This window comes from Lynx canadensis, chromosome D3 (assembly GCF_007474595.2).
Source record: "Lynx canadensis isolate LIC74 chromosome D3, mLynCan4.pri.v2, whole genome shotgun sequence".
Classification (NCBI taxonomy): Eukaryota; Metazoa; Chordata; class Mammalia; order Carnivora; family Felidae; genus Lynx; species Lynx canadensis.
The window spans coordinates 5,457,796-5,484,498 of record NC_044314.2 but is presented as its reverse complement, the minus strand read 5'-3'; positions in this window follow the sequence as shown (position 1 = coordinate 5,484,498).

The window sequence follows — 26,703 nt, the reverse complement described above, 5'->3', positions numbered from 1 at the left end:
ATATATCATTCTCTTAATATTGTGAACATGGGCATAGCAGGAAAGTGCATGATATGCGGGAAAATGTTGATACGGGAGTCTTGTTAGGATAAAAGATATACAGGTATAAGGAACTGTTTTGAGGTATGTACAATTAAAAGTCAGGCAGAAAACTGGCAGAAATTTTAGTGTTCTACCTGGAAGAAGCTTTAAATCCACACAATCTGCTCGACCTTTAAGTGTTCACATCTTAAATTACATATTGTTGTCTTGTTTATTTAGAGAATCTCAGAGTCCTTGCTGTATCCCTCAAGATCGTATTCTGTGGAAATCAACCAGTTGGACGAAGTTAAATATCTATGGCCCTAGATATTTGAAAGTGATCTTAAAAGTTAAATAATGTAAACAATGGTGTGCTTGGAAATGTAAACAAGAAAGCATGAGACAGAGAGGACCATATCTTTGCTAAGAAAATATTCTAGCATGCAGTTCATGGTTTGCAAGATGATTTCAATTCACTTTCAAATATCTCTTAATTTTTAAAGACTATTCATGCAGGTAAGCTGAATTCTGTGCCTTTACCAAATAAGCTAGCATATTCTGAAGAGAGATGACTAATTCATTTACTAAAATTAACGGCAGGCATTTGAGTAACAACTTTAAAGAAACAATGTACTTAGTATTGATTTGACTTGGATCTATCTTCAAAGTTGAACGGAGTATCTTATGTTAGTGGCAACATTAGCCATATTAGAAAATATGAGAGAGTTTAAATTGTTTCAAGTGAAAAAGAGCTTTTTGCAAACGAAGTCACGTTTGTTTCTTTTCATACAAAGATACAGTTGCTAGTGAGTACAGTAGAAAAAACACAGATACTACCAGAATTGGGGTATCGTGTATGCTCGTTTAGAAAACCCCAGCTCTTCGGTGAAAAATGTAAGTCTAAGCAGCGTTGAAAAAGCAGAAAACAAAGTTTAAGTAAGGGTGGGGGTCGGGGTGGGGGTGAGTAAAACAGAAGGAACCCTGGTGTTGGGAATCAATTTTAATAAGTGGATTTTGTTTCTCCCTCCTGACCCTGAATGTTTTATTATCTTTTCACTGCCTGCTGATAGAAGCATATTCTTCGAATAACTGCATTGGCTTTGTTTCAAGAGTAAAGTGTACATTTATATTTTTAGTGGTAATCAGTGGTATATCGGTACACTGTCAGATCATTAAGGCGAACTTACCCACATAAAGAGATACAGTCCCTGAGTATATAATGCAAGGGCTGTGTATACACCTTTCCTTACATGCTAGAAGCTAGATGCTAGATGCCTTCACACTGATGTTTTTAGCACTTTTGAACCCACGTGTGCGCTGTGTTCTCCCAAAGATTTTCTTCTGAGATAACATTAAAAGTAACGTTTGGTTGGGGCGCCTGGGTGGCGCAGTCGGTTAAGCGTCCGACTTCAGCCAGGTCACGATCTCGCGGTCCGGGAGTTCGAGCCCCGCCTCGGGCTCTGGGCTGACGGCTCGGAGCCTGGAGCCTGTTTCCGATTCTGTGTCTCCCTCTCTCTCTCTGCCCCTCCCCCGTTCATGCTCTGTCTCTCTCTGTCCCAAAAATAAATAAACGTTGGAAAAAAAAAATTAAAAAAAAAAATAAAAGTAACGTTTGGGGCGCCTGTGTGGCTCAGTCGCTTGTGTCCGACTCTTGATTTCATAGGGCTCCAGTTTGAGCACGAGGCTGCTCAGGATTCCGCCCCCCGCCCTCTGCCTCTCTCCCTTACTCGTGCACTCTTTCTCTCTCTCTCTCTCCGTCTCTCTCTCTCAAAAATAAAGATAAATAAAAGTAATGCTTGTCAAGCACTTACTTTGTACCTTATAACTTTTATCGGCCACTCATGTGCCTTTAATCCTCATAATAACAGCCTCATTCGTTAACTGTCCTTATTAAACATGTTTTTGCAGAGAAGGGCACTGAGGGGTGAGGAATTAACTCACGGTGAGGTGACTAAGGAATGGGAAAGACAACCCTGCACCCCAATTGTCTGGCTGGGTCCTGTCTCCAGCCGGTTCTTGCCCAGCGACACCCAGGAGAACTGAAGTTCAGAGTCTAGACAGTTCAGAAGAAATAGAGTTACAGTTTCCGAAAATCTAATGGCTTCTCAGTGGAGGTCAACCAATACTAAAGAGAAAAGTGCCAAAAAAAAAATTCATGACTAATTTCCTTTATTAAGCAGTTTAGGTCTTTAGAAGTATATTAACAGAATGGCGATTTTAAAATTTTTTTTTTCAACGTTTATTTATTTTTGGGACAGAGAGAGACAGAGCATGAACGGGGGAGGGGCAGAGAGAGAGGGAGACACAGAATTGGAAACAGGCTCCAGGCTCCGAGCCATCAGCCCAGAGCCCGACGCGGGGCTCGAACTCACGGACCGCGAGATCGTGACCTGGCTGAAGTCGGACGCTCAACCGACTGCGCCACCCAGGCGCCCCCAGAATGGCGATTTTAAACTTGCAGGATTATCTGATGATCTGATTTGATTAAACTGGAGATATTGCTAAAAGCTTGATTGAAAGAGTAGAAACATACAAAGCTGAGAGTGGATCTTATCAAAACGTATTACCTAAGGGAAAGTCTAGGATACAATCTGGTGAGTGCCTGTGACATCTTACACCGTAGTTCCTCGGCATTATGAAAAATAGGGGAATTAAATAGAATATCTGATAAGTCTGATAGTATCCTGATAAGTTTGGAACAAACAAACTGATTATTTTCACTCCGTTTTAACTCAATCTTGTTCAAAGAGTAGAAATTGTGTGGCGTCCACTTCTCAGGCTTAATCGAGCAATCTCTGAACAATAGATCACTGTGACAACATTCACAGCACCTTGACTTGCCCCTTCTCTTGCGAGTCCCTATCGGGGAGCTTCACAACCTTTAGGCCCAAGTCTAAAGAGTCCCCAGTATTTGAGAAAAGGCAATTGATATGAAATAACTGGACAGCCATTTTAAGCAATGGTACGAAGCGTTAACGTTTATTTTATAATTACTGTGCATTAGAAAAAAATATTATGTCTACATATTTTACCTTATGTTAGATATGCCCTCTGGACAATAATCTAAGCATGGATTTGGCCGTACGGGACTTTTGAAGGACTCTGTTTAAGGGATCCAAGGACACATCAACTATTAATTTCCTAAAATCATTCTTTTTCATCAAATCTTCCTCATGCTCACCATCAGACTGCCTGCCCCCTGCCCCACCACCCCATTGGTTCTGAGTACCTGGCCCTCTGTTAGGAATCGAGTGGAAGAGCTGGTAAGCAAGCAGAGCTTCTGGAACTAGAACATTCACAGTCTGGTTGGGAAGAAAGCCTGGTGAAGATAATTGAAATGTAATCCGTTAGACAAATACGTAGGTGCTTCTATTTTTTCAGGCAGTCTTGCAGGTGTGAGGCCATAGATTGAAACTGAGTGACGATTTCTCTGCCCTCATGGGGCTAACCTCTTAGAGGAAGGGGCCATAAAATAAAAGAGTAGGCAAATTAAAGGGTAAAAATCACGTCAGGCAGTTAATAAATGCTACAAGTAGATTAGCGCAGAAACAGACAGTGCCTAGGAGAGAGCTACGTTTCTGTTACTTACAATGGAAATAGTCCTAACCATTATAGATTCCTGCATCCATCACAAAATCAGTGTTGCATTGTCAAGGTCACCTGGAAATACAAGGGTTATTGAGCACCATGACCTCGTCCTATAGGAATAGGCACTGCTTATTCTTGTATTTAATTAAAAAGGATTTCTTTAGGGGGCCCCCGGGTGGCTCAGTTAGTTAAGTCTCCAACTTCGGCTCAGGTCATGATCTCATGGCACATGAGTTCGAGCCCCGCACCAAGCTCTGTGCTGACAGCTCGGAGCCTGGAGCCGGCTTCTGTGTCTCCCTCTTTCTCTGCCCCTCCCCTGCTCACACTCTGTCTCTCTCTCTCCATCAAAATAAATAAACATTAAAAAAATTTTTTAAGTATTTCTTTATGAAGATATTTGTATTCACAATCCACATAAAGAAATTCATATACCACATATATAATTTGCATATATTTACATATACATATACAATTTGCATATATGCACAACACACGTACAATTTGCATATATTTGCATGTACATCTATTACAATGACTGCTTACTGTCCCCTAATACTCATTCTTCCATTCCATTTGGTAATAGAATTCAGATTTTGAGCTGGGTATGTGGTGCCTAAGAGGAAGATAACACTTCTTCCTTTTAGTTAAGTGTGGACCTGCAACTAAATTCTGGCCAATGGGGCTTCAGTAATAACAGCATGTAAGTCTCACGGTCATTCCATGCGTCAAGGCATGTGCATTTCTGTACTCTTTTTTAATTCTCTGCTGGATAATGTGCAGAAGTAACGACTGGACCTAGAGCAGCCATCCTGGGCCCTGAGGTGACGTTGAAAAGGAGGACTGTGCAGAGATGAATCATATGGAGAGGCTGAGTCACCGACATCATGTGGTGCCATCTCAGCACTGGGATGATGTAACTGAAATTCTTCCTGAGAAACAAATAAGCTTCTACCCTTCTATAAACTACTTCTGTTTTGTCTTTGTTTTCTTTTATTTGCAGTGAATCCTAAACTGAATAATGTATTATTTTTTAATATATATGATATACATATTATTACGATAAAATTTATTTATTTATTTATTTATTTATTTATTTATTTAAGAGACAGAGACAGTGCAAACAGGGTAGAGGGACAGAGGCAGAGAGAGAAAGAGAAAGAGTGAGAGAGAGAGAGAGAGAGAGAATCCTAAGCAGGCTCCCTGCTCCGCACAGAGCCTGACTTGGGGCTTGATCCATCGACCCTGGGATCATGACCTGAGCCGAAATCAAGAGTCAGAGACTCAATCAACTGAGCCACCCAGGTGCCCATTTTATCATCATTTCAAGCACAGAGACTGATGTGGGGCTCGAACTCACAAACCATGAGATCATGACCTGAGCTGAAGTCAGACGGTTAACCAACCGAGCCACCCAGGCGCCCCATCATCGTTTCTTAAAGATAAAGACTGTAGCATATCTTTCTGTATTTCACATATTGATGTTTTAATCCATCATAGGTAAATGATATACACTAACTTTCTAAATTATATCATTACAGGAACACCTTGGATGGTGGGTAACTTGTTCTGCGAGTGTTCCACAGGACGAGCAAACATTTCTAATAAATTTTAACTTGATAAATGAGCAAGTCTTGCGATACGAATAGTATGTGACACTGAATGGCACATGACCGCAACTGAGCCAATGGTTTTTGAAATTTGCTCTGATATACAAGTGCTTTGGATTACAATCATGTTTCCAGAGCGAATTATTCTTGCAAACCAAGGTTTTACTGTATTACTTTATATATAGATTCTTCTGGCCAAGGATTGATAAACCTACTATAGACTGTACTGATAATAGATATAAAAAAAGACAGAGGTAGCTTATACTCCATAAAATAGCTTTTATTGGGTTCTTCCTACATTCCTTATGCTCTACTTGCATTATCTTGACAGCAAGAAAAAGTCTCCAAGATTTTATTTTCCCCATTTGTTCAACAAGAAAACTGAGGCCCAAGATTCTACGTAAAACAGCTAAGAATTTTAGCTTATGTCTCTTTGAAGTAGATATCATATGTCATTAATGGTCATTGCTCTTTTAAGAGGCAAAACGTAAGAATAAAAAGCTGTAGTCCAAGGGACAGATTAGCATGTGCTACAAGAAAAGCACCAAGTGCTGTGGGCATTCAAAAATGAAAAATATCTAGTCCCAAGAAACAACTCTTAACTTCTAACCACTTTCTAAATTAATTTTCCTCCTTGAACTAGTTCAACATACATCTTAGATACTAAGCGCTTTTAGATCTTTTGGTCTTGCTACATAATCAATTTTTTTCTATAGAATTTCTCTCCTTTGACGGAATGTTTCCCATTCTTTAAAGAAGACATTTTTAATGTTGGAAATGACCGATAAATATTTTCATCCTTCATATTCCTAATGTATCAGAGGCTGCTGTCTAGAAATATGGATGCACTACTCATGATACATTCTTTAGCTAATTGTCAGTATATTGCTAAATCATATTGCTTCCTGCAAGGCTCTCTAAATTTCATTAAATCATGAAATTCTCTACATAATTAATAATATTCGATCAAATGGTTTATAGTCAAGCAATTTCCTCTTCTCATTTTAGAGAAAGAACATTTATCATTGTTCCTTAAGAGCGGAATTTCTGTTTGGGCAAGTGCATAAGTGTCTTTCCTATTAGCAGTGGCATGTCATACATTTGCTTGACTATAGAAAACAAGAAACAGCAGTTTTAATTTATATCATGCTTAACAGGCCTAAACCTACTCCAAGAAAGTAGTAAATCGTTTATTCATTTGGAAGTTCATTAACTCTTTCATGACAACAACTTAGGATAGAAAGATCTCATCATAGGCATTCTGGCCCCAAAATAGTGTCTATTACTCTGGACGCCTTGGGAAACATTTCAACATGTGAATTGTGTCGATTCTCCATTTCCTTCTTTTATTTTGTTTTTAATTTTTTAATAGTTACTTTTTAAAGTTTATTTTCAGAGAGACAAAGACAACGTGAATGCGGAGGGGCAGAGTGAGAGGGAGACAGAGAACCCCAGGCAGGTTCTTGCACTGTCAGCACAGAGCCCCACGTGGGGCTCAACCCCACAAAATCGCGAGATCGGGAGCTGAGCCGAAACCAAAAGTCAGATGCTTAACGGACTGAGCCACCCAGGCACCCTGTTCCTAACTTCCTTTGGAAGAGATCATGTTGTTTGCCTTGACCAGGTTTTGGAAAGTCCATTTGGATTTGCAGCCTGAATTACCAATTGAAAGAAAATTGGTTTGCTCGTAGTAGATATATTAACTCTGTGATGATACTAAAATTAAAATTACTTACTTTGACATCCAGCATCAAAAAAACTGTCAGTAAAGGCCATCTTAGTAGGAGAGGCAATGAGCTCTGGAACAACAGAATCGGTGTAATGACCTTTTACATTTACAAAGCTGTAGATTATTCAAGAACATGAATTCCACCCAGAAGCAAACACCATTAACATTTTAATGCGTGTTCTCACAAGCCAATTTCAATGTGCTTTTACAGTGTTTGCATTATATTAATTGTTTGAAACCACCAGCTCCGTTTGTGGCCCCTGCAGAGCCAATAATGAAAACATTGATACTCCTTATTGCCAAATGAGATTGGCAGAGGAAAACTATCCACGAAATGCAGATATCAGCTGTCTGCCGCTCATGCAACCGGATCCAATTTGTACGAAACCTAATTTCGTATCTCCTGTCATTCTCAAATTTTCTCGAATGGCTATGAATTCCTGCAGACCATTTCCATATGACTTTCTGCTTCCGTGTGTCTACATCTTTGAAGTTATCTCTGTCCCAAAGGACTTACCAAATTCTGTGCCACGTAAATGCTTAGAACCACAAAAGAAATTCACTACGTACGAATCGTATAGCATTTCCCAAATTGCTTCATTTAAGTTCTATGCTGTATTTCATCTAACAATTAACAAGCAGGTTTTACCGATCATGTCCCGTACATTCTGCTGTTATTTGCAAGGGTCTCACTGAAATATTTAAGTAGAATATTTAACATATAAAATATAATCGTTTTCTGTTTTAAGATTGTGGGGTTACTGTTTGCAGGCGAGTACCATCTACTTCTACCTTAAAGACAAGTTCAAAGTGAGAGAAAGCTATCAACGCAAACCACACATTTCCCACCTAGCCTGGCATGAGGGGTGTCTCTGCTCTCCGCTCCCTATTATAGCGGTTGCACTAATACTTGGTTAGATTACTCCTTGGGGGATAGTCGTTGTGACAGAGTTGTGACAGTGCATTCAGTCCTGGGCAAAAGAATAACTTTAGGTAGAAATTTGGCCCAGGATGTTGTATAACAACAAGTTCACTACCCCCGACTGCCTCCCATCCTTCCACTTCTGAGTGACCCCAATGTACCTTTGCTTCCTACCACTTTACCCCTCCAATGCAACGGTTCACCATAAACCTACGGTCCCCTGCTCACTCTGTCTCTGGCACACATTTCTTTCGTTCCTGGTTTAGACCTCTCCTTGAACAGGCACCTCGGTGGCTCCGTTGGTTAAGGGTCTCACTTTGGCTCAGGTCATGATCTCATGGTCTGTGAGTTCAAACCTCGCGTCGGGCTCTGTGCTGACAGCTCAGAGCCCGGAGCCTGCTTCAGATTCTGCGTCTCCCTCTCTCTCTCCCCCCTCCCCAGCTCGTGCTCTGTCTCTCTTGTTCTCAAAAATAAATAAAACATTAAAAAAAAAAAAAAGAAAGAAAGACATTGTTGACCTCTCCCTGAATAGTGTTTAGATTCATTCACAAGGTCAAGAGCCTTGATGATGAACATCCCCAAACTCACCTCAAAATGGTGCTACAATTGAAGTCATCCAGTTCTGGTAACCGAGAAGCTCTTCTTTCGTCTCCTTTTTGTCCCTCAACGCCCTCATCAAGCCATTCATCAGAGCCTGCTGATTGACTTTCACAACGTTTCTCCAGCCCCCACCCCCTTCTTTTGCAATGCTCCTCTCCAACCACCAAGCTGGTGCAGGGTGTGCACTCATGGCTTCTTGTCAGACTATGGCGGCAGCCTCTAAATGGCAGGTCCCACCAGCCTCACCTTGGTCTGCGTCTGGGAGGTCAACAGAAGTGTTCCTCTTAAAAAGCACTGCCTTCCCCGTCACCCTTCCGTGGTGGGTCAGAGCTGCCAGCAGATGCTCCCCACGCCTCCCCATGCTCCCCATGCTCGCAGCCCTGTAATCGGGCCCAAGACTATTCATTTCATTTCTAGAAACACTTTGTTAGCAATTTAAAGCTGCAGCAACACTAATTTGAGTTTTCCCTGCACCCCCTTTACTCTGCCTTTGTTAATAATTTCCTTCTGTGTGGAATCTCCCTCACACCCCAGTCCCTGACCGACCAAACTTCCCAAACGAGCACCCCCCACCATTAATACTCAGCTCTGACACTGCCTCCTTCAGAAAATCTGATTTTTACTGCACAGAGTAAAATGCCACATGTTCTAGACAGGTGGTTCTGTGATCCCTGAAGGATATTCTCGGTGTTTGCTTTTATCACGTTTTTACCACAAACATATATATATATATATATATATATGTATGTCACTATCCGGCTGAAGTAACCAGGCTGAAGGACCAACTTCCATGTTGACCACAAAGCTAACATGTGTCATATTTGGATGGAGATTACTGGAAAGCTGAGCTCAGCCATGATGGTCAACTGTGGTGTCTTTGTGACAGTCAAAAGAACTACCACTCACATGTCCTTCAAAAGAACCAGTTTCTAGGAGCACGGTTGACTGACAAGTGACCCTCTGGACCCTCTGGACCCACCCCTGAGTTTCCATGGAAACCACATATCCCTCAGGCTGCTTCTAGACAGTATGGGAGCATGGAGAAGGTACTAACACCAGTTCATCCCTGCCCACTGGGGGGCTCTTCACATGTGTGCCCTTGGTTCAGGGTATTCCCGTGAGTGTGGTCAATACTCCTCAGAACAGCTCCCTGATCTACGCACAAAACCCCTTCTTCCTCCCTGTGGACAGTCCTACGACCTGCACTGCTGTCTGAAGAGGCTCCATGCCTGTTCTCATTCCCTCTCGCTTTATCCAGAACATGTGCAGTCCATCCACTCTTGTCTCAGTACCTGCTTCTTAGACGCAACCACGCATGTCTTCACTAACACGGCATCTCCGAATGAGATGAGAGTTAATCTCCGTTTAACTCTGTACGTGGCGGTGAGCTTCCCCCGAGGGAGCACCTGGAAAACAATGTGGAAACTGCATGGTGCTTGATAAATTAGTCTCAGGAGTTTTATGACATCATTTCTATCCTGATCCTGGGTTGAATCAGTCAGAGGCTCACCCAAATTCAAACGAGAAGTTCCAAAAAATGTATGGTTCCAGGAATAGACTACCACAATCGTTATCTTCTTTTTTTAAACAATGTTTACACGCTTTTTAATTTTGTCTCTAAATCATAATTTAAATAATAGTCAATTAAAACATTTAAATTTTTTGTTTTTGATATTCAATTATACTAATTTCATGTGTGGCTAGGAAATAAAGCTTATAGAATATATTTACTGAAAATTTAGAAGTAAATACACCACCAATGTTTAAACGTTCATGGGAACTTGAAGCGGTATATTTTGTTTTCTTCAGCTACTATTGACTGGCTAACATAGTCAATAGCATCTTAATAATTTAAAGCCTTTATTGCCACGTTTGCATTTCTTCTATTTTATCTGATACACATTGAGACACAATATGTCAGATGACCATACTGTAATTACATTTTTAATACTACAGTTTAAGGCTTTATAATTTCGCCTACGAATATTCATAGTATAACACTTCTAAATACTTTAACTTTTATCAATATAATATTTTCAATTATTATTTCTGAAACTATACGTCTATATAATTTGAAATTAATATTGCTATTTATATTTTCCTTTGGTCTGAGTTTACGACTCAGTTTTAAAAAACCTGGGATATGCCCAATGAGGAGAAGACAGCTTGACAGTTATCGAATTTAGAGGGCTGTTCCCTGGCAGCTAATGGGTTCAGCAAACAAAAGGAGAATAGGGTGCTTGTGTGGCTTAGTGGATTAAGCGTCCACCTCTTGGTTTCCGCTCAGGTCATGATCTCACAGCTTTGTGAGCTCGAGCCCCACATCGGGCTCTGTGCTGACAGCTCAGAGCCTGGAGCCTACTTCAGATTCTGTGTATCCTCTCTCTCTGCCCCTCTTCGCCTCATGCTCTGTCTGTCTCCCTCTCTCAAAAATAAATATTAAACAAAAATTTAATCATAAAAACAGACATTTTAGGGATGCCTGGGTGGCTTAGTCGGTTGAGCATCTGACTCTGGCTGGGGTCATGATCTGATGGTTCATGGGTTCAAACCCCGGTTGGGCTTTCTGCTATCAGTGCAGAGCCCGCATTGGATCCTCTGTCCCCCATTCTCTCTGCCCTCCCCACTTGCACTCTGTCTCTCAAAAATAAATAAACATTGAAAAAAACAAAAACCAAACTGGAAACGCTAGGACTAGGGAAGGATACTCTATTGTTGTTGACAGCTAAGGATGCACCTGTCCCCACGACTTAGATAAGAAGCGACCACCAGTGTCAGCATGACCTGGTTGCTTATTACAAGAATGCTTTCCCAGGGAAAGATAAGGGTGGAAAGCCATAAATAACTTTATTGTTTGCTTCAGGAAAGTCCTACCGATCCATTTGTCAAAGAAAATGTAGCCCACTGACTTGGACAAACAGTTTTCTTACCGAGACCATCTTCGGGACCCTCACGTGGCAGCTCCCACCAATCCTAAATCATATATTATAAATTTTTCCGAATTCTGATCTGTTCCTTGCCTTGATAGAAATGCCTTAAACCACTTCCTTCCCACCTACAACACTATTAGTGAGTGGTATTCTCACTAATAGCCATAAGTTCTAATAAACTTAGCTTTGATGTAGGAACAGTTTTCCTAGTCGTGTCTTCATGAATTTGACAATTTAGTGGTTTCACCAGTGTCCACGAAGGGCCTTTGGCTGCCAGAACCCAAGATTGGAAACTTGTAAATGACACGTTCCACCGAGGCCCTGACACCTTCCGCGGAGGAGCTCTGAGGGCTAGATGAGCTGATCACCAGATCTGAGCTTCAATCCCTCTTCACTGATCTGTGAACTCCTAAATTTAGTTTGTCTCCTGGAAAAGAAAAACTCTTTGGGGAATCCTTTCATTATCAGGTCAGATTCTCAGTGGAAATCTATTTGCTATTTGCATCTATCGATGCTCATCTGATTTTGGAAATCTATGAAAAGATTTTCATTTAAAAGAAGATGGGGGCAGGGCACCTGCATGGTTCAGTCAGTTAAGTGTCTGACTTCGGCTCAAATCATGATCTCGTGATTTGTGAGTTCGAGCCCCACACCAGGCTCTCTGCTGTCAGCACAGAGCCTGCTTCGGATCCTCTATTGCCCTCTCTCTGCCCCTCCCCCCCAATAAATAAACTTTTTTTTTTTTTTAAAGAAGACGATGGGGACATAGGAATTGATAAATCTATTCCTTGCTTTTGCCTTAGGGACTGCAAAGCTCAGAAAGTTTCTCCTCGGACTGGCGTCCATTTCTCAGATTGTGCTTCAGGCCGATCATTAAATTTCATGCAAGCTTTTTTAGTATTGTTGTATTTTGTTCATAGGAGTCTGGAAAGATCTCTTTCTTTGTTTTCTGGCAATCGCAGACACTAGACTGGGGACCTAAGACACAAGGTGCAGAAGGAAAACTTTCCACTGACTTGCCAGACTCGTGAGTATTTGTGTCCAAACCAAAGTTCGTGCCTTCTCTGCCGGACGCTTGCCCCTTGTGTGTATTGACACTGTAAGTGCAGTTCAGATGACAATCTGCCACTTGGGTAACTTTCAGTGTAAACAAAATTGTTCACTTGAGAGGATCTTTAGACTACAAAGTACAATATGTCAAATACTGAGTGGTCTGCAAAGCCAAAACGTCTAAATCTAGATTCTCTCTTAAAATTAAATTCCTGTGAGACTCTGAAAAGACCTTTAGTGTTGATGGTAAGTTCTGGCCCTGTTCTGAGCTGAGACACATTGTCAAACACTTGATGAATGCTGTACGAGCGAGACTAAAACTCACAAATAACTTAAAATAACTCTAGCAACATATATAATTCAGGACTTACCAATGCATATCATCTGTTCATATGCTGGTAGAAACCTCCAAGCAACGTTAAGAAAAATGGGATGGAGAGGGTGGAACAGAAGCTTCCATGAAAAGCTGATGATTAGTTTTCAAGAGAAGAGCATTGCTAATGGGGTCAATTCATTTGTGTGTTTATTTATATGTCTTTTGATATTATATTTGTTGCCTTGGGAAAGTTACTTAAAATTTTCTGGAAATCAGTATCTTCATCTGTAAAGTGTGTGAAACTCATGGTGTTGTGAACGTTAGGTATTGATGAACGTAAATTCTTAAGAGCAGTGCTACAGGAGTAGTAAAATCCTCAATAGATATTCACTACCAGCTTCTACCCAGTGTTGTGCATCATGTATCAAGTGACCATGAACTACTCACTTTCCTATGGCGTCTGACTCTTCTGTTTGTGTACGTGATAATTCAATAGGGCCCTAGCTACTTAAATTTAGAATGTCCACAAAGCCTATCAGTGATTTAAATATGCAAGGCAGGTAATCGGGGCAATAGGGTGGCTCAGTAGGTTAAGCGTCCCGCTTTGGCTCAGGTCATGATCTGTCGGTTCATGAGTTGGAGCCTGCAGTAGAGTTCTGTGCTGACAGCTCAGAACCTGGAGCCTGTGTCTCCTGGATTCTGTGTCTCCAGCTCTCTCTGCCCCTCCCCTGCTCACACTCTGTCTCTGTCTCAAAAATAAATAAACATTAAAAAAAAAAAGGTAAGTAATCAATTTGTGTCGGATCTTCAAGTACACATACAAAGATACAATATAACCAGAAGGATTACATTGGCGGTAGATGAAATTGCTCCTATTGGTCATAAAAGGGATGGAATAGAATTTGAAAACTGAAAGCAACCAATGAAGGAAAGAGCCAGGTAATCGTTTCGGGCGAAATGTGAATGGATAATTTGTATATTTCATGATATCAGAATAAAAACATTACCCTACCCACAAGCTTAGCTAGAAGTTAAAAGTAGGTGAAAGTCACCTATCTTGTATCCCAGAATCTTTGTTATAGAAAAATCATAAAAAGGTAAGGATGAGAATCAAAAAGAGAATATGCCAGGATTTACTCAATTTATTTTAGGCTGATTTCTTTCTATCTTTAGGCAACTAGTATATCAGGGTTAAGTAAACAGAGATGAGTGGGCAATTGAATAGAATAAAATGGAGGCAAAAACAAAAGAAGAAGAGAATAAGGATAGAAAATTTTTATATGATCAAATTCTAGAAATGAAATCTGCTGGGTATATTGGTTCTTTATTAAGTCCTTGAAGCTACTAGGGATTTAAAAATAGCTTCAGTCTGTAAAGTTTGCATGGAATTTCCTATTCTTCTTAAACCAACACTTTCACCCAAACCACAGAATGCAATTTCAGTAAGTGCTGAACTTCATTATTTTGAGATCACTTGAGAGCCTTTATGATTTCCTGGAACTGTCCCATCATGCAATACCTCACGATCAGCTGTTCTTAGAAAGTATACTTCTCACAAATACACACTTGATTTTTATGTTCAATCACGGAACAAGTTACCCACCTACGTTTATACCATCTTCTTCCCTCTCCTAAAAAAAAAAAAAAAAAAAAAACTGTTTGTTTACGGCATTAGCACAACCCATAGAATGGGGATGCATTACTAGAACATGTTTCATACTCGTGGACATTTAATCGACACCCACAGGGGTTTGCCACAGTGAGAAAACTGAAGACAGTGGGGTGGCTAAGTACTTTCATTTTCACGTGTATGCTAATAACACAGGTTAACCAAGCCCCACTGAATAAAATATATCTGCCTAAAAAATATCGTTTTCAAAAACGCTTAGGGGTACACGGCAGAGTGGCCATTAACACCAAAGCGTTACTTACAATAACAGTTATAAACCCATTGATACAGATTCATGTAAAGATTCACCTGTGAAAATGCAGAGCAATGCTACCAAGTTCGATACGGTATCCTCAATAAAATTGGCATCTCTGTGATCTGGTGATTCGGATTCAGTTCCCCTAATGAACAACAACTCCACTGAGAATTGATGGACAGTCGTAACACCGACAACCTTTTTTTTTCGTCAGCTGCCTGGTCTCTACCTTGGTTTTCGTTTGCTATCCAATCTTGCTGCTAGCTTTCCAAACGTGTCTCTGACTGAATCATCATTTATATATACTCTTGCTCCAAACAAAAGGCAGTTCAGCTAACCCATTCATCCAATAATCAATTCACTAGATATTGAATGCCTACTATGTGCCAACACCCAGCCAGCTGCTGATCTTCACAAACAGAAAATAAAGCGAAGTCTTGCCTTTCATCGCACATACTCCAATGGGAAGCAAGGGTGCGACTACAGAAAATACAAAGCGGTACGTGAATCGGTAGGAGAATTGGAAACAAAGGAGTTGGAATTGTTTTTACCAAGCTCCCTGCTGTGTAGGTACATCATGGAGTTCTTGAAAAGTCCAACATTTGAATAGTATGGAAATTGTTACCATCCCCTTTAAAATGTGAGACGCTAATGTCATTTTGAGCTTCCTCCAGCATAAAATAATGGGGCAATTAGGGCCAAAAAACGTCAAAGTAACTAGACCAAGTAACTATGACAGTGACTTTTTAAAATGTTAAAATACAAATAGAAGAGATATACTTAAATCATTTAATTTCCTGATAAACCTGTTACATGCTCTCCCCTTCTTTTTTGTTTTTGGAAGCAGTCTTACCTCCTTAATCTTTAAATAAGTTGACTTGCATCATTCAGTTTTTAACCACAGGCTGTTAACATTTGGTTTAGCAGATAGGAAATAGGACTTTGGTTTTTTTAAAGCTAATTTCAAGTCATTGTATTTGACAAGAGATGAGAAACAATGACAGGTGTGTGTTAACTACTCAACCACATGTAGGAACAGGTTTGCCTTTCTTGTCTTCTATGATTGTGTTGTTGTAGGTGGTGGTGTTTTGTGGGGAAGGGAATATATCTGCCAGTTAAAAAGAGAGATATGTGGTATCTTTTATTTAAGCAGATTGAATTTTATTATCTGTTCAGAAATTCTTGCCACAGAACTTGATTTATCAGAAATCATTAACGGATTATATTAATAGCATGGGAATAACAAAGATTCTATATATTACATACAGTTTAATTAATATCAGAGTTGGACCCATTGAGGCAACAGCTAAGAACATTTGTAGACCATCTTGTGTTCTCCTAGCATATTTCTCAATTGGGTAATTAGTGATCTAATTGCAGTAATCACACCCAAGCCTTACCTGAAATTTCTTATAGATGATTGTTCTGAAAAGCCTAAATTTATAATATTTCATAAGAAAATTGGCACACATTTAAGCTTTTAAATTTTTTTTTTATTTCGAAGAGATAACAAGTGAGTGGGGGAAGGGCAGAAAGAAAGGAAGACAGAATCCCAAGCAGACTCCACACTGTCAGTGCAGAGCCTGATGCAGGGCTCAAACTCACAAATCGTGAGATCACGATGTGAGCTGAAATCAAGAGTCAGATGCTTAACCGACTGAGCTACCCAGGTGCCCCCAACTGGGCATAAATTTAAATGTCATATCTAACAAGGTAAAACATAAAAGCATGTCCAGAATGTAAATAAATATAAACAGTTTTTAAGGTAGATGAGTAGGAAGTTCAGGAAGGTTCTTTCATTTCTATTTGAGCATTTAATCGCCATATGCTATCAAGATATATCATCAAGAACCCCTCAGATTTAGAAAAAAAATTTTAATGTTTATTTATTTTTGAGAGAGACAGAGACAGAATGCAAGTGGGTTAGGGGCAGAGAGAGAGGGAGACACAGAATCTGAAGCAGGCTCCAGGCTCTGAGCTGTCAGCACAGAGCCTGACACGGGGCTTGAACTCACGAGCTGTGAGATCATGACCGGAGCCAAAGTCAGACGCTCAACCGACTGAGCCACCCAGGCGCCCCTAGAACTTCTCAGATTTAGGCTAGAATCTACCAAAATCCAGTTGATTCTGGGTGCAAAGATAGAATCTGGCCGGCAAACAGAATCTGTGCTTTCATAGACTAACTTAGCAACTTCACGTCTTGAAACCATTTCGGTGGGAAATCTGATTTATTGTTTGACCTGATATCAAACAGAGGTCTTCTTACGTAACATCACCAGCTGCAATAATACCCAACAGTGGAGAGCTTAGACGGATCAGGGATGCTCTCTACATTAGGCATTTAATTTATTTAATCCTCACAAAGAGTCTGGGATAAATAACATTATTTTTCCCCCTTTACAATTGATAAAACAATTAAAAAGGGGGTAATTTGGTTAATATCACACAGTAAGCTGCAGAAGCTAGAATTCAGACTCTAAAAGACAGGCTTCAAGCCTTGCTCTCTACCACTGGCCGATCTTAAATTAAATTAATTATATATGGGTTCTCTTTCCTTCCTTTCCCCCACCCTCTTTGAAGAAAATATATATATATGCACACATATTTCCATTTAGCATAGCATCCTCTCTTAATCCAGGCAATATGCAACTATGAATAGTGTTCTAAGGTGTTCTAAGACACAGTATATAAAATGCATTACAATATATGTTGGAAGAAAGCTCATTGAATATTGTAATTTTCTATTTTAAAATGTAAAGCCAAGGTATGGAAAAATATTTAGATATTTAAATATCTAGTTTAAAATATCAGAATCAGAAAAATAAGCCCTGAAGGAAGAAAACACATCAGAAGAGAAAAAGCAAGTCTCTTTATCATGAAAGCATGAGCACGTTCCAGTCTCAAACTCTAGGCTTAAACAGACAGACCAACATACAATTTTTGAGGAAAAGAATGTCAGTTCTATTTTCTGGTTCAGCGACTGGTTCTTCTGCTACGTGTAAACAGTTGCTTAGGTATTTCTCTGAACTTTCTTTTCAATTTTTACACTTAAAAAATTTTTGGTAGTTGTATTTGGTTGATTTCTAAACTGTCTGCTTATCTCCCTTTCATAGTTTTAAATTATAGACACAGCTTTTAAAAATGTACAAATGCACAGAAAAGGAAACTAATAATATAGTTCAGCCTGGATTTCTGTTTAAAATAAAAGTCATCAAGGGGCGCCTGGGTGGCGCAGTCGGTTAAGCGTCCGACTTCAGCCAGGTCACGATCTCGCGGTCCGTGAGTTCGAGCCCCGCGTCGGGCTCTGGGCTGACGGCTCAGAGCCTGGAGCCTGTTTCCGATTCTGTGTCTCCCTCTCTCTCTGCCCCTCCCCCGTTCATGCTCTGTCTCTCTCTGTCCCAAAAATAAATAAACGTTGAAAAAAAAAATTAAAAAAATAAAATAAAAGTCATCAAAATAAATGTGTTAGCCGTCAGGACCTTTTTGGCTTATTAGTTACTTCTTCAGCCTTTTACTGCTCTTTTGTGATATTCATCTTCCATATTATTTTTTCCTAAAATTATAGAAATAATAAAAACTACATAAAGTAATTATGATTTATCATGATCTTTTCTTAACCTCTCAGCGTCCTAGTAACGGACGCTTGATATTTCTCCCAGAGAGCCTGTGTGTTACAACTCCCACTGGTCGCGAGAGGCATTCTTACCGGAATATTCTCAGGATGTCGCTGATCTAATCTAATGTCCCAGCTATGAACATAACAGTCTTGAGGGTCCATCGTAACTTCTTACCCTCCAGCACATTTCTGGGTGCATTTCGCTGTGTGTAACAGAAGCTTGACCCATTAGGCTTAACTAAATATTGGTTTTTCAAAACAAAACAAAGAAGAGCGTCCGTTTTCCAAAATACAGAACCCAGAAGTTGGTTTTTCATGATGATAAACTGTCGTCCTCCGTGGCAATCCTGTCTCAGGCTCCTTCTATCATTTTAACTTGCTGTCCTTAGCATACGGGTTCCATCATCCTGGGCTCCCTGAGAGATATTTGCAAAGTCCCCAGCTCCCTGTGGGCATCACGGGCAGATACAGATTCAGGAGAAACAAGAGGCAGTAGGAAAGGAAAGTATAAAGGAAACTTTGCCTATTACTTTCTTTTTTATGAAACAGATCTCTATACAAAGAATGATTCCTTTTGCCTCAATGGTATTCAGCAGCAGGACGCTTACTTTACACATGCATGTTGCTGAAAGAGAAAAATGCATTTAACCACCTTTCTAAAAAATTTAGATGCTGAGAATTAATTCCTAAGGAAAGTGATGTAAGTGTATTTTATTCCATTTTTCCCCTTTGTAGAAGCCATATGAAGTGATGTCTAAATTGCGGCGAGTAACATTCTTTTGGGTATGTCAAAGGATTTGGTAATGTCTGAAAAAATCACAAAAAGGTAATTGATTGTGCTATTGCAACAGCCATCCTGCTCAGGAAAATACTTATGAAGACTTTCATCAAGTCGTTCAAGTGCTTCTTATTAATATTAAAACTGTTTGCAGTATGCTGACGCCAGTTGTCCAGAATGCCAAAATAATTTTACTCACCGTTATTCATCTACTCTCCTAACTCCCGAGTTCTCAATCATACCCACGGTCTTGCAAAGGGAATGATAACGTAAGCTAGCTTTTCTTTTCTTTTTTTTTTTAACGTTTATTTATTTTTGAGACAGAGAGAGACAGCGCATGAACGGGGGAGGGTCAGAGAGAGAGGGAGACACAGAATCGGAAACAGGCTCCAAGCGGTCAGCACAGAGCCCGACGCGGGGCTCGAACTCACGGACCACGAAATCGTGACCTGAGCCAAAGTTGGACGCTCAACCGACTGAGCCACCCCGAAGCCCCGTAAGCTAGCTTTTCAAGGAGAGATCTAAGCTGTCGAAATGAGCGAATACAACTACGAAATATGACCATTGCCTGTGTCAACCACTACCTGGATGTCATCAGTAGAATGGTCAGGCCAGAGGCACACGCAGTGCCTTGAATACCCGAATAGGCACATTTCTGAATGCAAGACAAGTACCGAGTCGCTTTATAGTCATTCCGATCTCTTTGAAATCAGAGAGAAGGAAATTTGATACCTTGATGGTATGCCTTTAATACTGTTTTCCTATTTTAAGCTCAGTTAGCGTGTCAGTGTTTTCTTAAATTATAGCGCACAGGGCACTTGTTTTGTGCTTTCTTATGTGCTCATCAAAGAATATCTTTGTAAAGATCAAACAAGTCCCTTTATTATAACAACCATGACTTTGGCTAACCGAAGGGTCCCCCAGCAAATACTCAAACTGAGGGCGTTGTTGGTCGTGAAGTCGTCCAAATACTGATCCACGCTTGCAAATGATATATTCTGTACTATGTTTTTAAACGGGTGTAGTATAAATGCTTGCAGTTTCTGAAGTTTAAAAAATTTTTCTTTGGCATGTTAAGCGCAACGCCGACCGTTCAGGTTATCTGAAAATAAATACCATTAGGGCTGCTTATCTGAACCCTGTCGTATCCAAAATTATTGGTTGGTGAAACATAAAAAAAAATTCATAGATATTAAGATGAAAACCTACAATGCATTTAAATTAAATTATGTTAAAATGTATGTGCCGTTCTGTGTATCACTCCTGTCTCACATATCACACCAGAGAAGTTATAGTGTGCTTTCCTGTCTTACGGGAAAATGTCAGCAAAATTATTCATTCAGGGTGACTGGGTGGCTAATTGGGTAAGCGTCGGACTTCAGCTCAGGTCATGTTCGTGAGTTCGAGCCCCACATTGTGCTCTGGGCTATCAGCGCAGATCCTGCTTCGGATCCTCAGTCTCCCTCTCTCTCTGCCCCTCTCTCTCTCTCCTTCTCTCTCTCTCTGTCAAAAATAAACAAATATTAAGGGAAAACAATTTTTTTTTAAATTTTTATTCATTCTGTAAAATAGCCGATCTACAGGAGCTTTTCCTTGAAATACAGCTGACCGTCCTAATTTACTCAGAGCTGATTTCAAGTAATTAAATTGATAAATCGTAACCATTTTTCAGATTGTGCAAAGAATACACACCAGCGGTGTAAAAGTTGTCAGGATCATACGTATCGGAATGAGCATTTAGCTGGTAAAACATTGATGTGACTCGTTATTAAGTTTCTATTTAGGACGCGTGTGCCTTGAAGGACAGGGTCACACAGGTGGAATGAGCAGTGAGTGGTGAAGTCACCAGGCCGGACCCACAAGCTGCGGACCCACAAGCTGTGTGTGCCGTTGCCTCCTGTACCCTCTGCACATGCAATCTGGACCCAGGTTAGAAAGCTAATTAAAACTTCTCCCAAGGCAATCTCAGTCATGAAAGAGGAGGCAGAACTGGAGACAAGAGTAAAAATGCAAAAACCCAAATAACAGTATGATAACGTCTCCCCATTCACCACAGCCACAGTCAGAAGAAAATAAATAGAATGCAATCACCAAAATTTATAAAATTACATTAACAATTAAGATGCGGTGAACAACAAACGCCGTCCCCAGAGCAAAACGTGTCCGATTATTTCACGTGAGGCACTTGGACATATTTGACCGAAATCTGTTCAACGGTCCAATAGAAACGGGTTATTACCACTGTCAACACGAGGGATAGATGCAGTGGAAAACTGAGCTTCGTCTTCCAATTTTGTGATATTTGGGGATAATTCAGCTGAATTTCTTAGGCCTGAATTAGAGATCTATTCTAATTTTGAGCTTCAGCTATGAATGCATGGAAGAATTCAGTGATGTGCACATTAACTAGGTTGTAACTAACTCTAAAACGACATCAATATTTTCATAAATCATTTATTTTATTTTATTTTGTTTTTATTTTTGAGAAAGAGAGACACAGCATGAGCAGAGGAGGGGCAGAGAAAGAGGGAGACACAGACTCCAAAGCAGGCTCCAGGCTCTGAGCTATCAGCACAGAGCCCGACGCGGGGCTGGAACCCACAAACCACAAGATCATGACCTGAGCGGAAGTCGGACGCTTAAATGACTGAGCCACCCAGGAGCCTCAAGAAATCATTTTTCAAAGTCCAGGCTTGAATATTACAGGATGCTTACCCAATTGTATATGATGTTGTTCTTTGGAATTTAATCAATCATTTTTTATAAGAGGCATGGAGAACCCTTGTATTTGTCCTTGTCATTTTTACTCAGAATCAATCACACGTCTTCTGTCATGAATCATAATCAGCAGAAAAGAAAACACGCAGAGAGCATCTCACCCAAGCTGAAAGATCCTTCCACCTAATGCTTGAAATCAAATTAATCTGAAGTGAAAGGGAAAAATAAAATGCACTTGTAATCCTACATGCGTTTTGATAAGCTTTGGGAAATTATGAAAAAATATGATCTCATTTTTCAATTGTTATTTTACGTGTCATAAATACAGTACATTTTGCAGGAAAATTAAGACTAGTCATTCATTTTTGTCCTTCAGCTAGTCAACTTTAAATTTTTTAACCCTCTCTGATCATGGTCTTTAAAGCTGAACGTCTATTTTTATGAACTCTTAATGGCTCATAAAGATCTTGTGGAAACTTCCAGAAAAATAAAACTTTATCTTACTTTCATGAAATTGAGGTTTAAGTGTTCAGATCTTAGTATCACATAATCATCAAACATAGAGTCTCCATCAAATCGTACTGGTTTTCTCTAGTGTATCTATTCTCCCACTGTTAGTCTTTTAAATTGCAATTCTAAGAAAAATTCATAATCAGCATTCCAAGATGCAATTATATCTATTTAATAATTATTCAACCCTTCTAGTACATAATTTAAGTTTTGAGATAGAGATTTTATGTATATACTTGGAATGATTCCTGACTTGGCAAGTATATCTCTAGTTTTAAGCCGTGGTTCTCTACTGATGACGTTTATTCCAAATAATCAGAATACCTTCGCGACGATGTCTGGACTAATATTATTGTATTCATAATTTTGTTTCCTCATTCATGGGTTTGCTTGATATAAAACGTAGTGTCGTTGAGGGTTTAGTTGGGGACCGGTGCTCCCCATGCAGACAGTTGGGTTGATCAAACATCTCAACCCAGGGAGCACTGCATTTTGCAGGTGCAGAAGGCTTTTCAGGCAAAACTGGAGGAGTGTTCATGTGACTCATTTCTTGTGGAGCTCACAGCTTGATTCAACACTCCTAGACTTTTCTGCACAGGGCACAGCCAAGAAATGCGAGCTATGGCTAGGGGCAAGCCTTCCAACGTGGCCCATTGAGCCCCCACTTTTCTTCCTCACAGGCTGGGATGAAAATGACTGGTAAGTGACCTCATGAGTCATTTATTGTAGGCGGATGGAATCCCCAGAACACCATGTGTGCTGCCTGCCCATAAAAATATTCATCGCCTTGGGCACTGGGTGGTCCAGTAGGTTGAACGTCGGACTTCTTTGGCTCAAGTCACGATCTCACAGTGCATGAATTCAAGCCCCGTATCGGGCTCATCACTGTCAGTGTGCAGCCAGCTTAGGATCCTCTGTCCCCCTCTCTCTCTGCCCCTCCCCTGCTCACATGCTCTCCCTCTCTCTCTCACAAATGAATAAACATTAAAAAAATGTTCACTGCCTTGCAATGTGAATCAAAATAAACCTTTCACGTGTTACAGCACTGAGATGTTCAGATTTGTCTCTTACAGAAGGTAGTATTAGCTGAACCAGTTAAGCACCTTTAAAAGAAGACAAAAACCCTTTCCCATCTTCAGTAATGACCCCCCCCCCCCGTTCCCCAAAGGCCGCTATTCTGATGCATTTAGTAGTTCATATGTTTTCATATAAATGTACATGTTTGGAGACTATTTTAATGTCCTTCAGTGCATGATACATACAAAATTTTGTTTTTAGTTTTCACACAGCACTTTTGAAAAATCTGTCCATGGGGACGCCTAAATGGCTCAGTTGGTTAAGTGTCCGACTTTGGCTCAGGTCATGATCTTGCGTTTTGTGAGTTGCAGCCGCATGTCGGGCTCTGAGCTGACGGCTCACAGCCTGGACCCTGCTTTGGATTCTGTGTCTCCCTCTCTCTCTGCTCCTCCCCTGCTCATGCTCATGCTCATGTTCTGTCTGTCTGAAAAAAAATTAAGTAAACATTAAAATTTTTTTTTAAAAAATCTGTCCATGAATTATGCCCACTGTGGGAGCATCCCTCCGAGTACTGTCAGTACTCCAGGACATGCACCTCCTTCCTTGTGTGTCCACTCCTCAGCCAGACCTCCAGATGGGCTCCAGTTTCCCTGGGTGGGAAACAACACTCGAGCAAGCATCTCCTATATGCCCCCCCTACCCCGTGTTAACGTCGACAGGGGTGTGCACTTGGAACAGGATCGTTGGTCATAGGTACGTGAATGCTTAATTGGGTGAGGCCAGACTTCTTTTCAGAAACTGCAGCTAGAACTTTCTTACCAGCGGTGCAAGTGGGTTTCTACGTTCCCCACATCGCCTAGTTTATAATGGATTTGACAGTGTAGTAAGTGTGAAGTGACAGGACATTGTTCTTTCAGTTGACGTTTTTCTAAATATTAACGAGTTTGAGCATTTTTGCAGGAACTTGCTAGGCTTCTGGGGTTCCCCTTGGACAGACTGCCTGTTTACATCTTTTGACGATTTTCCATAGAAGTTTCTGTCTTCTTATCCTTACGTTTTCTATGATTCTTTTCCAGATATTTGTTCTGATCGAATTTTAGACAGCACAAATATCTTTTCCCAGGTTGTCCTATGGTTATAAACAGACTCAAAGCATAGTTTGAGAATATTACAAACGTCAAAAAATCCTGCCTTGGAACAAGCTAATATGTTTATAATTATGAAAAGAAACATTGGTCTGGTTGTCTTTTATTGCATAGAGATCATTTTTGTTAAGCAAATTTTCTCAGTACCTCATGTAGTAAGATAGTTTATAATAATATCAACTTGCCAAAGCAAAAGTTAAAAAAAAAACTCATGTCACAAAGATTATTCATATTTACTAATATTTTGTGCATAGGATATATGATATGTAGATAATTCTGCTTGCAATATTTTCTGTCACAGTAACTCTTGAAATTAAGAGTAATTTGCTTTGTAAATATTGCTTTGTAAATTACCTTATAAATTTACTTGGTAAATTGTAATAAAAATGTATAATTTTAGGAAAGTTGTTTCTTGTAAATCCAGAGTTTCCAAATGTTTACATTTGATTTGGGCCTTGTAGTTTAGTTGGTCAACCAGCTTCATTTTACTTTTTTTCTAATTTTTTTTTTACGTTTATTTTTGAAGGAGAGACAGAGCATGAGCAGGGGAGGGGCAGAGAGAGAGGGAGACACAGAATCCGGATCAGACTCCAGGCTCTGAGCTGTCAGCACAGAGCCCGATGCGGGGCTCGAACCCATGAACTGTGAGATCATGACCAGAGCCGAAGTCGGGTGCTTAACCTACTGAGCCACCCAGGTGCCCCTCATTTTACTTTCCAAACCATCAGTTGGTTTTGGACCAACGATTGTTCCATTTCAAGACTGAAATTTACCATCACAGCACTTACAATATGTAAGGACCATCACAGGACTTACAATATGTTGTAAGTTACATATTGAGTCAAGGCAGGTGACTCAGTCCAGTAATCGCCATTTGTAAAAAATAGTTCAAAGTATAACCCAATGGCTTACTGGCATTGGGCTACTGCAGGCATATTCACATCCTTCCGCTCATGCTTTTCGTATTTGAGACTCCAGCCAGCACAAGGGAGGAGCCCTGGATGTAAACACAAGCGCATCTTACCACCTGTGGGAAATGTGGCCTCTCTGTTCTGAATTTCTTTCATTTACTTCATGTGACATTTGTGCGAAACCAATTATTAAATGGATGTAATATACTTACAACAGTACCTGACACTTGTTAACCGTTCAATGAATGGCAGTTATTGATATCTTCCAGAAATTTCTCCCATTTCAAGGCCCAGAAATTTCCCACCTTTCCAAGGAATTCCTCCCTTGAGTTTAGGAGAATGTCTCCTCCCTCAAAACTTTTGTGCATAGACGTGATTCACAAGGATTTGGGGACTTGACTATACTCTATATTATACTCTTTCAAAAATATTTTGAGGACGTTAATTCTATCTTTTGAAACATATAGCAAGTTGCTAAAGATAGAGACCATTTTGGTATTTTTCACTTATATTAGCCACCATGGAGAAGGCAGAAGTCTTAAGGATTTCTGACAAACTAATTGTTCTTTACAAAGCACAGCAATTAAGAAATAAATTAAGGGAGTTTGTGTTCATTCTGCAAGGATTGTTATTTCGTGGAATGTTTTAAGAGAATAGTTTGAGTTCTTTTATAAGTTTTAATATTAAGTCACGCACCTGTGATCACATAAGTATCCTTCAGGTAGCATAATAATTTCTTACCATGACCTAAAAGATAGCTAAATGTGAGGAATCTGTTGATTCTGACCCTCTCCTTGGTTGGGATGGGCCTATGATGAAGGCATATATGGGAGTGCAAATTAAAGGTCCAGTGAGCAGTGGAGGCTGATTTTGATTCAGAATGTGTTTAAACAAATGTCCTATTGATTTTTTTCAATGTAAGCTCAAATGTATATTACTGTTTCAGAACTGGCCAGGTGTATACGGTTTAAATTGCCTACACTGCAAATCATCAGTGTCCTTTACATAAATCTCCCTTCCTCCTTGGGAAGAGACATTTCTTTCCTCAGAATCTTTGAGAGCTGAGGGATACAGAGGGACATGAAAAGGAGAAAGGATTTAATTGGAAAGCAGGATTTGATGCTGAAACGACTCAACAATTTTCTATAATTATGTTTCCTGCCTCATGGTCAATCCTTTTCCTACATGGGTTTTCAAATTTTCTCTCTAACAAGCGGAACAGACAATTACTTTTTTGTTTTAGATCTGTCAAAAGTACCGGGGGCCTGACCTTCATGCGAGGGGTACAATGAGCCCCCTCTGTCCACACATCTAGTATCA